This window comes from Maniola jurtina, chromosome 3 (assembly GCF_905333055.1).
Source record: "Maniola jurtina chromosome 3, ilManJurt1.1, whole genome shotgun sequence".
NCBI classification, from domain to species: domain Eukaryota; kingdom Metazoa; phylum Arthropoda; class Insecta; order Lepidoptera; family Nymphalidae; genus Maniola; species Maniola jurtina.
The window spans coordinates 12179852-12197690 of record NC_060031.1 but is presented as its reverse complement, the minus strand read 5'-3'; the positions used below and the strand labels follow the sequence as shown (position 1 = coordinate 12197690).

General features: G+C 34.9%; 1 protein-coding gene across 2 annotated transcripts in view; it reads left to right on the top strand.

The window, feature by feature from the left end:
- Positions 1–17839, top strand: part of LOC123879619 (laccase-2-like) — a 50520-nt gene that overhangs the window by 29032 nt on the left and 3649 nt on the right. The window lies entirely within an intron of this gene.

Sequence of the window (17839 nt, the reverse complement as noted above, 5' to 3'; positions counted from 1 at the left end):
CAAAATCATTACAAAAACTATTTAAATACCGTTATATCGCACCTACTTAAGACGGAATTCTGTGAAATTACGACTTAATTTTGTATGCCGTGATTTTGTGTCTCTTCTACGTAAACAAGTCTAACAACTATGAAAAATCTAACGATGTTGCAAATATATTTGTTTTGTTTGGACAAAACCTACCCATTAGTGAGGTCACACGACACTTAATGATATTGGTAAGAGCAGTATACCCAAATTTTTAAAATATAGATTGAAAATTAAAGAGATTCTATATATTATTCTATATAATTTATTACTATTAGAAACTACTTATTTATTTCAATTATAACAGAATATGTTATGGAAGAGCGGGGTCGCCCGCCACAAGTACTAGTTTAATACCAGTTACTTACTGGGACGGTCCCAATTTCTATGTTATATTTAAAATATATTTGAACTTGTTTTTTTTTTTTTTTTTACTGAAATAAATATTTTTGTATTTTGTATTATATGTGTTTATTTAATTAACCTTAATTATATTATGAAGGAAGATTAGTTATGTTTTGCCATAAAGTAAATTTGTATATTTGTCTGCAAGGGTGAACTGTATAACGGTTATACAATGGTTCCACTTTAGTGACTGTCCAGCCAGAAATATTTCACAATTATTGTTAATGAGATTAGAGATCCTCATATCTCATACTAACAGAGAGGGGCTCTCCAGAAAAGTGATCTAGTTTGTATATATGTAGGTGTGTGTATTAAAATGTACACAGTCTAACGTCACCTAATCTTGAATTAAATTATCTGTGTAATTTCTTTATTGTTCTAGTTCTAGTCTGTAAGGCGAGAGCACTGTTACCTATAACACGGGTTTATTTATTTTAAGATTAAAAAAAAGATAAAAACTAGAGTTATAAAAAGGTTAAGCCTACATTTAAATTATTCAAAAATATTTTTTATTTTTTATTTTAATTCTAGTTATAGATAGTGCATCAGTGTTAAATAAAGCTTAGTTTGGTCATCAGAAGCTCAAACTAATTTTTAGGTGCAACATTAGAAACAATAGAGATTTTATTTATTTAATTCATTAATTCATTCATTTAATCATGTTAATTCATGACACCAACGGCTCATTTAGTTAATATTGTTAATAAAATGTAAAGCTCATCCATTTCAATAAAATTCATATGTATTGCAAAACTGCATAAGCAATTTATAAATATTATCGAAGAGTACGTACACCCCTTTTTTTTTTATCTTCTTACTTTTAGTTTATAATATGTTAAATAAGTTTAATATGTATAAGAACTGATTTTGTTTTTAGGTCTTTAGACCTATGTAATTATTCAAATAATAAAAAGTACAAAAGAAAGAAATATGTCTATAACTGTAACTGTTCGATTAACTTGTAAATATGGCACTTTTATTAGCTTTAGTGAAAAGAACAGGGATCTCAATTCCAGTATGGAAGCTAACTCCCTTACTATTAATTTGTTAACAGCTGTTCTATTGGTTTTTTTTTTGAGACATTTTATCGATGCTGACATTAGCATTTTTGTTTTTTTTTTTTTTAAACTACGAATAACAAAACATCAAAGACAATGTACAAGAGAGATTTGAACTCATAACCTCTAATCGTGGGCCTACCTGTTACACCACAAGTGCAAAGCGTGTTAGCCCGAATGACGATACCTTAAATCCGTAGAGTGATTAATATTATCCTCATTGCTCTATTTATTAAGAATTCTTTCCAACTTAACCAATGCAACGTGATGCGCATTGACTAAACTGGTTTTGTTTACATATGTGGGCGTTCTTAGTAGTTGTAACTTCAATATTTACGTGTGCTATATATATGCTTGTGTGTGTTACGCGACACTGGACGGGTGCAAATATAACTATTTTACTGTGTGTACCACAGTATTCTCAAATCTTTGTCAGTATATTAGTTACTACGGATTTTATTTAAATCGTAATATCTAATTATGCAATATTCGCTGCCAAAATCAATGAAAGCCTTGAACGAAATTTGATTTATTCTGACAGTCTTATGATGTTAATATAAAAAAAAAACGATAAGTGATTATTAATTGAAACTATCATAACCGTTATTTTTTTTCTCTTTGACTGACCGGGTATAATACGATAGTGATTTTGTATGTATGCACTTTTTTTTTTATACTTAAGTTCTTTTTTGATTAACGATATGACCGCTCCTATAACGTTTATTTATAAGTCATATTTTATTTTCATTTATTTACTTCTTGTTCCTTACTAATTGTCAGTCATACTTTATGATTATTTACTAATTGTTATTCATACTTTATGATTTTCAATAATGTTAACACTTAATAGAATTGAAATAATACTTGTAACATATTATAATTACCAATGTTATACTGTGGAACGCCCTGACGGGGCTTCATGTTGTAACATTTTATGATTTACTCGTAAGACATGAATGCAAGAGAAATAATAAAAAATAAGCTAGTAGCTTGAACTAGTACTGCTTGGTTCCGTGGCAACGTCACACTTGCCACACACTCACACAAAGTTCGTGACACATTCGTTTTTTTTTTTTTTTTTTTATTGGACTAAGGCTCTGTCAAGACCCTCGACCCGTCTGTTTGTGACCCTCGAGCTTATATTTACAACTACGAGAGCTCTTCAGGCTCTGTTTGGACTGCATATTTATAGTTTTAACTGAGGACTGCGCTTTTAATGGTTTACTTCAGTTTGTGTCATAATCCATATGACAAATATTTATTAAAGCAATTTTACCCTAGTAGAATGTCTCCAGCGAATCCCCAAATTGGGAAAGGTTAGCTATCATCGGTTATCATGGCATCCGATCGTAATTTTCGTCAGAAAGAAATGCAGTTAACAATTTAGCTTGCCATTCTCACCCACTAGATGAGTATCTGAGCGTATCCTAGGTTTCAAGGCACCTAAAAGTTTCGTAAAAATATTTGAAAATACTCATTTTTGCGATCGCCGGCTGCACGGGCACCGTCTGGCACGGCTGCCCAACTGCCGACTGCGTGAGTGCCGGCTGGCGCGGCCGCCCGAGCAATGGCTGCGTGAGCGCCAGCTAGCGCGGCCACCCGAGCGCTGGCTGTGCGGGCGCCGGCTGTCGCTGCTGCGCGAGCACCGGCTGCATGGGCGCCGGCTGGTACGGCTTACCCGAGCGTCGACTGCGTGAGCGCCGGCCGGCGCGGCTGCGAGCGCCGGCTGTGTTGGCGCCGGCTGCAAGGGCGCCGGCTGGCGCGGCTGCCCGAGCGCCGGCTGCGTGAGCGCCGGCTGGCGCGACTGCAAGCACCACCTGTGTGGGCGCCGGCTGCACGGGCGCCGGCTGGCGCGCCTGCCCGAGCGTCGACTGCGTGAGCACCGGCTGGCGCGGCTGCGACCGCCGGCCGTGTGGACGCCGGCTGCGAGCACCGGCTGTGTGGGCGCCGGCTGTGTGCGCCGGCTGCGTGAGCGTCGGCTGGCGCGGCTGCCCGAGCAACGGCTGCGTGAGCGCCGGCTGGCGCGGCCACCGAGATCCTGGAGCGTTTCGCCTCCTTCCGCGATGCCGCACCATCTCGGTGGATTGAGACGTAGACACCATCTTGTTCGGGAGGGTTCGCTGTAAGCCATACCAGATACGGGAGGCAATAAAAGTTCGAAAAAAATATGAGGTTCTATGCATGTGGAACATATTAGTTTTATTCAATTATAAATACAGATATTGATATTTTTCTGATCATTACGCGACTATATTCTCCTTGACTATCACCGTGAGGACGTACGAGTAAGTCACTCAGAGAAACTAATGAGAATTAATTTTAATGTTTATGCAATACCCACAAGAAGTCAATTATATCAAGGATTTGCCTTGATGATTCATCAACCTCCTGTTAGCATCGCCTTATCACTGCAGAAGAAGAAAACTTGAAACAAAAACGAATAGCATGCGGTATTTTATTTGTCACGTGACTAGCATCAATTTCAATTTAACAAAATATGGGTATTTTAAAAATAAATGACAAGTTTACGGTTCTTATTTGTTGGTAACTAGTATCACAAAATGAAATAATCACAAAATGTGTGTTTCATTTTATTTTATTTTGATAAAAAGAAATTTTAAAGTTTAAATGTTGTATATCTTAGTGGATTTTGCGTTAATTCTACCCACTTCTGAAATGTTGGCGCTAGCTCAGATCGCGCCAACAGATACCTACATTTTGTGATCTCAGGATTTTAATTTTATTATTATTTAATAGTAGTGAAATAAAACATAACTTACTCATAATTAATGCTGTATTTCTTATACTTTACCACTTGTCTTTACAATTTGCCACTTTAACACTTAACACTCGACAATATTCCACTTCACACCTTCTCGATTGGAGTACAAAAATACACTGACTGCGCGGGCTGGCCCGACTCTCGTTATATATAGTAATTTGGTCAGTGTTGCTGGTAATAAACAGTATTTTAGCCAGTGTTGCTAGCAATAGTAATTTGGTCAGTGTTGCTGATAATAAACAGTATTTTAGCCAGTGTTGCTAGCAATAGTAATTTGGTCAGTGTTGCTGATAATAAACAGTATTTTAGCCAGTGTTGCTAACACGTCTTGTATATCTAATTAAGTAATTGCATCCGCTTTACTGGAGCGAGCTGCAAATCGAGACTTTTTATCATTTACATAATCTTCGATTGTATAATATGAAAAGCATTTTTTAAAAGCATATTTTTAATTTCGCAACACTACGCACAGGTAGCCTAAAAAATTACGTCGATCTGTTGCTCCGTCGCGACGTGATTGAGGAACAAACCAATAAACCAACAAACAAACACACTTTCACATTTGTCATATAGGTAACCAAAGTGTAAAAATCCAAAGTGTGTTTGTTTATTACTTTGTTCTTCAGTGACTGAGCAACGGATCATGCATCGTGAATTTTTTGCATTGATATATAATCAAACACCTAAAGAGTTACTTTAAAATTAATTAAATCAATTTTTTATCCAAGAAAAATTAAGGCTTTCCAAGGGATTTTATTTTAAACTTAAATCCACACGGAGTAAATTAAAGGCTAAATTAGAAAATTAAATTCTAGCATTCTAGTAATTTACTAATGGAGCAAAATAGTTAACATAATTTAAATGCTTTTATTGTTTAAAAAGTCCTTAGTTGAACTACAAAATTCAGAACAGCTCTAGAAATGGTAAAGGTACATTATTATCGCCGCTTATGTGTTTTAAAGCAACAGTGCCCGTTATTGTAAATACGGATTTACATATTTGCATAGTGTTCCAGTGTGTTTTGGAAGTATTCCATAGAATTTTTTTAAATGAGTGATTTGCTGGTAATTGGCGACACCTGCCCCCCGATTGTGTAAGAAAAACGTATTATCATTGTCAACGATCCCCCGTCGATTTCCTACGTATGATATTATTGTTCTCATCTCTATCTGCCCTGGTTCGTGTATTCTCGGTTCCTAGATCGGTGCATTTGTGATAACCAATTCTAATTGCTGTGATTGGCTGAATTTACCATGTTCTTGCTGCGACAGTGAGTTTGAGCCACTAGCGGAACAATGTTAGCCGGTCAGAAATGATTGCAATTAGTCAACCTGTATGACGTCCGTGTTCTGTTTTTGATTACAAAAAAGAAAAAATTGTTGTTGCAATCATCAATTTTAGCAAATAGTGAAAGAGAGTCGACCAATCAGAGGTCACAACTACCGTCACACTTTCTGTGAAACTATGGCAGTAGGCTTACCGAGTAATGAAAACAATTTTTCATTCTGTAATGTCATGTGGCAAGTAGGGTTGCCACCTGCCTCTTTTTGATTTACAGGCTACCACCATCAAAAATACGGGGTTTAGATTTGAAGAAATTTAAAAATTTGAAGTATTTGAAGAAATAGGCGGTGGTTCTCTCTGAAATGCATGGAAAGCCTATTTAGATATTTCAGTTTATTTGTAAGTTTTGTATTTTTTCTCTGTATGTTGCCGTGTCTTGATTGGTGAACTGTGTTTGCAATGTGATTTTAAATAAAAGATTTATTTATTTAAATAGCTTTTAAAAACTCTAGTTTTGTAAAGCAAAATGTTATACATTTCATGCATACAATCTTTGCATTTTAACTTAAATTTACATTTAACTTGTAATTCCACCTTCACAGTATCAATACTATGGCCGTAGCCAGGAATCGATTTCGGGAGAGGTTTTATCAGGGCCGGAACTGAATCCTGTCATGAGGAAAAAAACATTCGCTCAACTTTATGGGCTAATTACCTGGTTAGTGGAATATCGCCTTTCAATTTGACAATGAGATAAAATACAACAATAAAAAAGCGCGAGCGCAGTGAGCGTAAGTGTTTTTGGTTCAATTACAGAAAGAATTAAAGTGAAAGGGAAACGAGTTTAGCCATAGCAAGATTTTATTTTTAAAGCTCCCTATCCATACTAATATTACAAATACGACAGTATATCTATTTGCCTATCTATTTGTTACCCTTTCACGGCCCATCTTCTTTACCAAAATTTTGGTACTTCAGAGGTAACTTGCATCCCAGACATAAACTTTTTAGCCCGGAAAATCCCCCACGGAATTTTTAAAACTCTAAATTCATGCAAACGAAATTGCGGGGCTTACACCAAGTAATACAAATTCAAAGCGCGAGTGAAGTGAGCGCGAAATGTTTGATATATTTCCAAAAAAAAATTGGTAAGCAAATGCAAGAAATAGTGTAAGTATTATTTTAGGCTTAGGTTTTTGACGGCTTCCCAGGCGCAGTCGCCATTTCAAAATTTCTGGTCTGGTGGGAGGCTTCGGTCATGGCTAGTTATATGGTTAGTATGGCCCTAACGGCCAAGAAATTAGACTGCATCATCACTTACCACTAGAAAAGATTAAAGTCACGGGCTAACTTGTATAAAAAAAGGCTAACATCCTCAAACCAAGCCCCGCCGCCTTGGCTACGACCATGATCAATATCGAGTGGGTTTCGGCTACGCATTGCCGCAAAAGGAAAATATTCTTTCTACTGGACATAACGTCAGTGTTCGGTTTCGCCAGCCAAGTGCGAGTCAGACTCACGCACCGAGGGTTCCGATTCGGGTATTTTTTTCGACATTTTACACGAGAAATCAAAAACTGTTATGCATTAAAAAAAATATGCATAAAAATAAATAAAAATCTGTTTTAGAATGAACAGGTAAAGCCCTTTCATATGATAACCCACTTGATATATGTAGTTATCTTACTTTGAAAATTGAAAATACTAATATTTGTTCATGAACACATGACAGACGGATAGAAGGACAGATGGACAGACGGACAGACGGAAAGACAGACAGACTGATAGACAACGAAGTGATCCTATAAGAGTTCTTTTTGCTTTTGAGTTACGGAACCCTAAAAATATTTAGTTTTATTTGCCCCGTATTTTATTTTCATAATTACCGGTTTCTCTATCCTGACATACGGGGTAACCAGTAAAATACGGGGCCTCTGGCAACCCTATTCGGAAAACACTGTCACATTCAAGTTAATGTCAAATATTTTGTTTTCAATTACAGAAAGCTGCATCAATCATTATTACAATATTTTCTTTGTTGTGATTGGCTGAATTTTTGAGTTTCAGCCAATAAACAGACTGTTTGCCAATTAAACGTCATAACAATATAAATGCCAGAAAGTTTAACCAAATAAAACAAACTTAATGAGAACCTAGTGAGAATGCAAACGGCACACAATTTATAATACATATTATGTTAGTCGTATATAATAGATATTATAGTAGTCTTTCACTTTGGTAATAGTCAGATTGTCATCAGTAAAATTGATATTGGTCGATGTACTCGTATCGTAAATTATTGTTTCGGTGACAAATATTTTTATTATCTATTTATCTTTGAACAGAATGGAATAGAATGAAATGGAATGGAATACAATGATAAATTTTTATTCCTGTAAACTTTTAGGTAAACTTCAAAGTGTTTTTGGATGGTCAGAAAAATTTACCACTGGTTCGGAATGCCGTTCCTACGTTTTCTAGGGTTTCGTACCTCAAAATGAAAAACGGAACTCTTATAGGATCACTTTGTTGTCTATCTCTCTGTCTGTCGTGTGTGTCAAGAAAACCTCTAGGGTACTTCCCGTTGACTCAAAACCATGAAATTTGGCAGGTAACCTAACTGCGTAATTTTGGGTAGTTTTTTTAATCGATAAAGAAAGTTTGCGACATTGTTCAATAAAAAATTTGGATTCCAACTCCTCAATCCTGATGTTGCAGGGGACCTGACTACTAAAGCTAATGGGATTTAAAAAGTGTCGATTATTAATTGATATTGAAGGTATCTATACCAAGTAAACACTTTGTCGTTGACCTCAACCCTGATGCTGTAAGAAATTGCATTCCTAAATCCTGGTGATCTCTCGGGATTTGAAAAGGATCATCCGTTTAAATATTCTTACGTGATACAGAAACAAGTTGCATCCCGGGGACGGGCTATTACGGAGAGGCAACTTTTGTTCTGGGAAATGAAAGGATCGGGATTTTTAAAAACCTAAATCCACGCGAGCGAAGCTGCGGGCATTAGCTAGTTGTAAATATGTTTAGAAGCTACTATAAGATAATAGATAAGGTACTTATATCCTTATATTTTTAATGTATGGCAGCGCGCGGTTTTAAATTATAAATTGCACGTCCTGTCCTTTTCTGTAATACATTTTTTTCTCAATATCTACCGCTTTATCTCATAGCAAGAGTCTGTAAGACATAATACAGTGAAAATAGTCAAAATATACAATTTTTGCAGTTTCCACGTCAGTACCTGTCGAATTTTTCTAACAGTGTAAGCAGCAGAGCTGAGTTTACCATCAAGTGTTGATATGTGGGTGTTCCATAGAAGCTTTGCATCTAACATTATACTGAGAAACACGGGGTTCTCCTTTATTTTCAACATATGATTATTTATCAATGAATTTATGTCATTTAAGGTCCTGGTATTGGGCAGTGTGAATTCAACACACTTAGATTTCTTTGCATTTGGAAGTAAATTGTTAGCAATAAATCAGAGAGTGACCTGTGATATGGCATTACATATAGTATACATTGTCAAAAATTATAATATTAACGCGGCGGTCTCCGTTTTCGTCGATACTAAAGTTTACTAAAATGGAATTAAGTTAGGAACGCATGGATCGAAAAATTTGAAATTAATATATAATATTTTTCATTATATCCCCTTGGATTTGGTCCGATTAAAACATGATTGGACAAACTTTCCTCGATAGAAAAAAAATCAGAAGTTTGGTCTAAAACCTTAGACTTTTGGGTTTTTCTCTTTAATGACAAAGCTCTTAAAGACGTAACTTTCACCATAGGTGTAAAACAATCAAATAAATAATTCGGTCCGATCATTTCACAGTAAGTGCTATATTTCAAATTATATTCTAAATTATTTGATTTCACGCTTCCTCGCTTATTCTCTTCAAATCGCGTACAGAGCGAGTACAAAGAATTTTCGACCCTATTGTTGAGTCTTATGGGCCGTAATTACGTTATCTTGTCAGTCATACCCGTCGCCTCAGCGCGGCAGGACCTGTTTCGGGTTTCATAAGCATTTTGTCATACTGTAATTGTACAGAATGCCATAGAGTAGTAAATTCAGTACTATGTTATAAAGTATTTTTATTTAGGATTTTTCTAGATTTTAAGATAAGTTTATATTGTGCATTTATTACATTAAAAAAGTAATTATTTTAAAAAGAATGCAGTAAACAGTACATTGCAGTGTAGTGAAGCTAATATTAGGTCATTATAGACCAGGACTTATAATTTGAAAATAAAAATTAATTAATCTGAGTGCTCTATCCCGGTAGCTCAAAGATCAAAAACCAAACTTGTAAAATGCATAAGTATTAGAAGATAAGATGGAAAAAAAACTTTATTGATATCAATTTAAAGGTTTTTAGGGGAAAGTACTAATTATTATGAAAATAGGATGAGAGGAGACCGCGTATAAGCAAGCGTAGTGTAGGACGTCCTCCAGCACGATGGACTGATGATATAAAGCGGCTGGCGCTCTTTAGGGAAGGCCCATGTCCAACAGTGGACATCCACGGGCTCATAATGATGATGATGATGATCATGATTATTATGAAAATGACATCCACTTTCAAGTCCGAGATGTTTATCCAAGGTGTTATAATTTTTAGTTTCTTCACTTGCTATGCAATGATATCATTTATTAGGGTTCCGTACCTCAAAAAGAAAAGCGGAACGCTTATAGGATCAATTTGCTGTCTGTTTGTCTGTCTATCTAACTGTATGTCTGTCTATCTGTCCGCCTGTCAGTCTGTTTTGTCCATGTGTGTTGTGTCTGTCAGGAAAACCTATAGGGTACTTCCCGTTGACCTAGAATCATGAAAATTGGCAAAAACCATGAATTTATGGGTTCATTAAAAAACAATGTGTTTCAATTTTCAAAGTAAGATAACTATACCAAGTGGGGTATCATATAAAAGGGTTTTACCTGAACATTCTAAAACTGATTTTAATTTATTTTTAAGCATAATAGTTTTTGATTTATCTTGCAAAATGTCGGAAAAATACCTGAGTACGGATACGGAAACTTGGTGCGCGAGTCTGACTCGCACTTGGCTGGTTTTTTTATGTATATACGTCACTAAGTAGTCAATAATAAGTTTGACTAAAAATTGCAGTGTCATAAATGTTTTATAGATCAAAAAAATAATCATACTATTAAATATTCCTTCAACTTAGACCTTATTGTCACAGCTTAAAAGTTGAAAATGTGCAAAACAAAATTTCATACGTACTTAATACTTTTTCTCATAAAACTAGTTCAATTTACAAGAAATGAAAGATCCTATTGTGTTTGCCTTTGTCAATACAAAGGATCTTTGTGGCTTTTGTGTTCTCACTCACGTATACTAACATTAAAATATCGATGTTAAAATATTCGTTGTAAAACTTACCTTATGTAGTTATTCTTAAAGTATACATTAAATTGTTATTAGGACGAGAGTTGCTTCGTTTTGGAATGCCAAATCAGTGTATCAATTTTTCTTGTTTTGAATCGAAAGGTAAGAACAGTAATAAAATGTAACTACTGAAATCGTTTGTTTGTAGCTTTTATAGGTTCGTGAGAAGTAGTATTGTTGTATGATAATTTGGTCAATTTACAGATCAAATTTCTCAAAATCCTGTCTTAGTGCGGGTCTACGTTATATAGAGAACCAACTGCACCTTTTCAAACTTCAAAATCCCATCAGGACCAGTCCTGGCACAATTGTTAGTTAGTGCTAGTACCTTTTCACCCCCACTTTTTTTCATATTACATCCGTTAGGTCAATTTTTTTCGTATAAAATGTAGCCTATGTTACCCGGATTTACACCTCATTCATCAAAATCAGCCCAGTAGTTTCGGCGCTACGGTGGAACACACAGAATCTGGATACAAACACACACACATACATATACAGACTGCTAAAATCATAACTCTTCCTTTAGGCTTTGCCGCAATGGGGTAAAAAAACAGGCTGAATTGAGAACCACCTTCTTTTTGGAAGTTGGTTAAAAATTAAAAAAGGAGCAAGCAACAGACCATTTAGACTATTTACTTTTCCAGACGTTTTAGATACTATCTCATTCAGCGTTTATGTCATCCAACTATGTAATTTGACGTCTGGCTAATGAGGTGTTCTAATCATACAGACTATTCACATTTCCAGACGTTTTGCTACTTGTGCATTCTGTTTTTATGGCGTACAGCTAAGTTGACTCTCTGCTGACTGGGTAATCTGCTTTGATGTCATCTAGCTGAATTGTCTATTGGCTTACTAGGCACTTTGCTTTCATGTCAGTCAACGTAAAATTGTCTTTTAGCGAAAAGGTAATGACCTCTTTTTCTGGATGCCTAATGAGAGGCATCCAGAAAAAGAGCTCAGCTTCTGAATTAGAGAAAATAATTACTACAAATTTAAAATTTGAATCAATGGCCCGAATCTGAATATAACAAAAAAGCTATAAAATATTTTAATCTCTGTCTTGACTTTGTTCAGTATCATATAAAAACATTTCTCCAGCGCTTTGACTTTGAACCTTAACGTAAACAGTTAAGTTAGCGTATTGAATGTGTACATACCTACTTATGCTCTTTTGGAATATTTCACCTAATTAGTTAACTTTTATGGCTATTAGCTCCGAGCGGGCCGGTTTGACTGTAACCATATTGAATAAACAAAAACAAGGATTATAAACAAAACAGCTTTTTATACAACACGAAATATATTATAATGTTATCCTGTTATGGCTGCAGGTGCATATAATCTCTTTCAGGTGTTTTTGCACGCCTAGCGCGTGTGATATTTTTTTACTGTAAACGTTTTGATAATATGAAAAAATAGGATTTTACGATCTCGGTAATTAGTGAAATGCAATAAATAGTTACTTGTGTAATGTCCGTGCTAACTATATTTTCATTGAATTTCAGTTGAGTGTAATTTCTATAATCTCAGCATCTATAATAGCAATAAGATATAGAAAATATAAGATTTACCTATAAATGTAAGTAATTAGGAATGACAGTATTATCATTATCAATAAGTGAAAATTTCAGAAACTTGGACTTGTCCATGCTATAATCTTTTATCCATGTGAAGTATCTTCTTTCAAGGCCAAATGTAATGGTCACCATAGTAATGACCAAAACTGGCAGATAGGGGTTTATAATGAGAACGTTAACGTAAAATAGACCTTAACCGCCTTGTTTTATAGCTCAAATTAATCCATTCATGTATAGCCAGTCAGACAGAACCAGAAATTAAAATCGGTGTAATTGAATTTAGGACCTTAAGTCAAGGTTATTTAGGCCCATTTTAATTTAATGTTACTGTGTGTGTGTGATCTTATTCTATGAAAGTTGGTGAAATGTTAAATCTCCTACTATAATAAGCATACAGGTTGAAAAAGACACCTATTAGCATGATTGTAAATAGATCTCATTCATTATTTCTCGTTGTTGACAAAACAATAAAAGTACATTATAATATTGTTGTTTTTTTTTTATCAGTGACTGTTTACTAACTAATGATAGTAACTTGGCAACAGTGTGCATTAAATATTATAAATGCGAAAGTGTGTCTGTCTGTCTGCTACGTTTTCACGGCCCAACCACTGAACCGATTTTAATGAAATTTGGTACAGACTTGGAATACATCCCGGAGAAGGACATAGGCTACTTTTTATCCCGGAAAAATGAAGAGTTCCTACGGGATTCAAAAAAACCGAAATCAACGCAGGCGAAGCCGCAGGGATCCTCTAGTAGTATATAAAACAATATTTAACTTGTACACATATTTTTTATAGATGTTATATATTACAATAAAGTAACCCAGCGAAGTCGAATGTAATCGATTCTGATGATACCTACAGATTAATTTTTTTAAATAAATTTTTAATTATTTCATAATAAATATTTTTTATCACTATAACTTTGAATTTTAAACTTATACATAACTTGACTTTTTACTCCATCGTAAACACTGAAGTGGGGTGACGTAATGATTAAATGCAGGAGCGATGTGAAAATAATAATCTACACTGTGGCGATGCGCAACCGGTTCAGGGGCGTCTAAGAGAGATGCCGATACAATGTGTATCGCCATCTCTAGATTTGAAATTATACCTGGAATATACCGTCCCCTTAAAGCTGTGCGTATTGCGTGAGGAATAGGTTGCAAGAGAGTTGCAACTTGCAGGGTTTGATGCATGCGCTATTGCCAGCAAACATGAGACATATTTTTATCTACAGGCAACGTCTGAGTAGGTAACGCATACGTCTAACGCAAGTTGAAATGTATTTAGTTAGACCTATCGACAAGTTTGGAGTCGGGTGCAGTCTAAATGTGGCCCGTGTGTTTAGACTGTCCGTTTCTGTCAGTTTCACGTGTCGTCCCCCGCACTTCACCACCCCGCTTGCACAAATCGAGACAGCACGAAATTTTCAAGATTTCTGGGTGTAATTTCTGGTTTTCGTAGTTCCCACATAATTATAACAATATAAAATATATAACGATATTTTTTTTACTACATAATATTCATTAAATTTTCTAGGTCTGTGGTTTTTCCAAATTTCATTAAATTGCTTCGTTGTCTAGAAAAACGAGCACAAAGTTGGGCCTTTTTTTAAAGAAAAATACAAATCTTTGAGCCCCTGTAATTTTAAAACTACATATTTTTAGAAAAATCTAAAACACCACAGACACAGATATTAGTTTCTAGACTATGTCTGCAAAATTTCATGGACTTTGGTTGCTTAATATTCAAATGAAATGGGAACTACGATTGTATGGAGTAAGTGACGGAGAGAGCTCTGTTAACGACAGCGAATTCTGCCCTTTGATTGGTTGATTCGACGTTACCTTTTTTCACAGCCAATCAAGGGGCAGAAATTGTTAGCGATTACGATAACCATGAATACGTTTTTCTTAGACAATTGGGGGGCTGTGTCGGTAAAAGAGAGCAGAGATGCCATTTCTATAAACTTATTTAGATTTCTCTGGTTGCAACACTAGAAATTCTTCGAGTAATAGTTAAAGAATCGGGTGCCGTGTTTACTGCACATTATCCTTTCGCGTTATAACGGTTATTGCTGAGATAGAGCTTTTATGCTTCTAAGAAAATTACTCCTTAAGTACGCGTTTCCACTAACACACATGTCCTTTAACTAAAAGGAAAGGAAATCGTTTTCAACACATTAAAAATTAAACTTTTCTCTTTAAGACGCTACCTACTTAGGTCTTTATACAAAATATTCTAAAAACACGAAATATCGGATTATTTCGTGTTTTTAGAATATTTTGTATCATCCTGTACTTAGTTGTGTAATAATATTTGCATATTGTATAATAAGATCCATTTGCTTTTGTAAGTAAATTTTATTCTATCCTCTAAAATCTAGATCGATACAGTTTCCGTTACACAAATCTAACACGGATGTGGTTTCTAACAGCCGACTATCTATGACTAGGTGCAAAATTATAAATATTAAATTTCTTGTAATCGAAGATTTCCGTATTGATTTCAGTTTGCTTTCTCTCCATATATTAAGTGTGTCATTATTTTAATACTTTTTGCGAAAGACCAAAAATTCAAATTACACTATCAGCTAACCAACAAATGTAAACTAAAAATTTGATTAAAAGAGCTGATAACTTCCAAACGGCTGAACCGATTTTTTTAGATTATAGCTAAGAACGATCTCGATCAAGCCACCTTTCAAACAAAAAAAAACTAAATTAAAATCGGTTCATTAGTTTAAGAGCTACGATGCCACAGACAGATACACAGATACACTTCTATTAATAATGTGGTGTTAATGACGTGGGTACAATCTCATTTGCTAGAAAGCATAGAATTATTATTAGTCTAAGCTAGAAAGTTGCATTGTAGTCTAATGAATGTCCTAACCTAATCGATGATACCTACCACGCCAATAAAAAAAAATTGGCTTTCAGTTAAGAAAACCGACAAAAGTGAAACTTTAAAACTATGAAATAACAGTAGATTACCCAATTAATTGTAGAGTATCGTAATTTGTAAATTAAAACTATTAACATTAGTGAGATTGCAGTCAAAGGCTAACTAAACTTGTACTTATATGAATAAAAAAAAGTTTATACATCTACCGGCACTCCCAGCACTATTGTCGCATGTCGGTGACGCGACCTTGAAGTTCTTATCCATAAATAAATCCCCTACTCGTCTATATAAGTTTTACCTTAAAAAAAATTATGTAGAATATAAAATTGATTGTGAGCTTTTTAAAAGGTTTTATATTGACCTCATTTTGTGGAAAAAACCCATTTCCCACTCCATCTGCACAAGGTATTGGTCAGGTTTTATTTTATTTGAAACATTTATTATTTAAATTAATGTAAATGCCCCAAACGACGTCGTTAACTGAGGTGGAATTGTGTACTGTTTTAAATATTTACAATTAATCACGCAATTTAACATTTTGGAGGCCTGTCAGGGCACCTCACAAAGTGGATTTGAGGTATTGAATTATTATGTACCTACCTACTAACTTTGAAGCAGCCTTTTAAAATATAAGAACTGAAACTCAGCTTTATTTACTTTTACATAATAGTTAATATTATTATATTATAGTTAAACACAAAAAGCACAAAAAAGATATTTTTCCCCGTATTTATTTTTCTTTTTATTCAATTCAATTTTAGATTATTATCCATAATGTTATAAAAATACATACTACATAGGTATTTTTGTGCGTTCGTTCATTAGTTCGTCGCGTATCATAATTCAAATTCAAATTCAAAATATTTATATTCTTTACACTTAGACTTTAGACTTTTACAAGTTCTTTTGAATCGTCAAAAGCATCTACCATTGGTTCGGAATACCTTTCCTACCGAGAAGAACCAGCAAGAAACTCGGCAGTTGCTCTTTTCAAAGATTTGATATACAATATTATGCCATTTATAAACGTATCCGATTGAGTTGAAAATTTTGACAGCTGTTGTAGATACGTTTCTTCTTACTTCACTTATTTCGTGAAGATTCCTGGAAGTATGGAATACCATAAAGTAAGGTACGTACGTAACGTAACGTACGTAGTAGGGTGCGTGAAAAACATTCGTCATCGTCTACTGGGATGTCTACTGCTGGACTGACGTCTGCTGTAGGGTCTTGCACTCATCGCACTTTTATGTCGCTTGTATCTAGCGGTTCTCTGCAATTTCTTTGATTTGGTCTGATCCCCTAGCTGCCAGTCTTAGCGCTGTGCACTGCGCTTTTCGTTACGAAATCGCTATTCCAAACACTTTAGGTCCACTACACCAGTTTATTATAGGACGATTTTTTTCCCTATTTATTTCTATGTACATCCATAACAAATACAACATACACAGGTAGAAAAGGTTGGCCTCCACAAATATTGCGGTATTTCTAGAAACGAGCATTTTGTGTAACTGGCGTAAAACCTCGAAGCATGTCAATTGCATCACATTTTAATTCCGATTGTAACATTTCCTCGTTACCACAAGTCGTAGAGGCCTAATAGCATAATTATTACTTACCTAGATTTTGTCGACGACTTCGTCAGCGTGGTTTTAGTACTTCATCGTCGGAACCTTATATGATAAAAATTTACTGCAGGATGTAAGCCAACCCTGTGCCTATTTTTGTTCGGAACGCTTGAGTTTTTGAGGCGTTACTAAATAAATGATAAATAAACATACGGATTTATAGTGTGGATGATGATTCTTTGAATCTTGGTCACAAAATAAATAAGTTTAGTATATTATAATATAGATTACTACAGGTAGTATAAAATAATATTAACGTAGAGGATGCAAAATAGGGCACTATGGTAAATTAAGGTTCTAAATTGTGGTTGTATTTTTCGTAAGTATTTCGGGTTATACTTACAATTTAAGTATTGATGCCTGATGACTTGAGATGATTGATGACTTTAGACACTCTAGAGTAAATCTTGTTTTGCGTTTCAAAGAAAACATTAAGAGACGAAGAATGAGGCAAACCACAAGGCATTGTAAAGAAAGATTTCACAATAAAGGAAATGCTTAGTCAAATAGTAATAGCAATTTTCCATAGTATACAGTAAATATTATGTGTTTGTAGGTTATTGTAGCTCTCAGAAAGTAGGCTGGACTAGGTAATAAGACATTTAAGTTTCTCTTGATATTAAGTAGTATGACATGCAACTTTACCACAGTATATTACTATCGTAATGGTTATTGCCTCACTAGACAAAATGTTTACTAGTCATAAACAAAAATTTTTG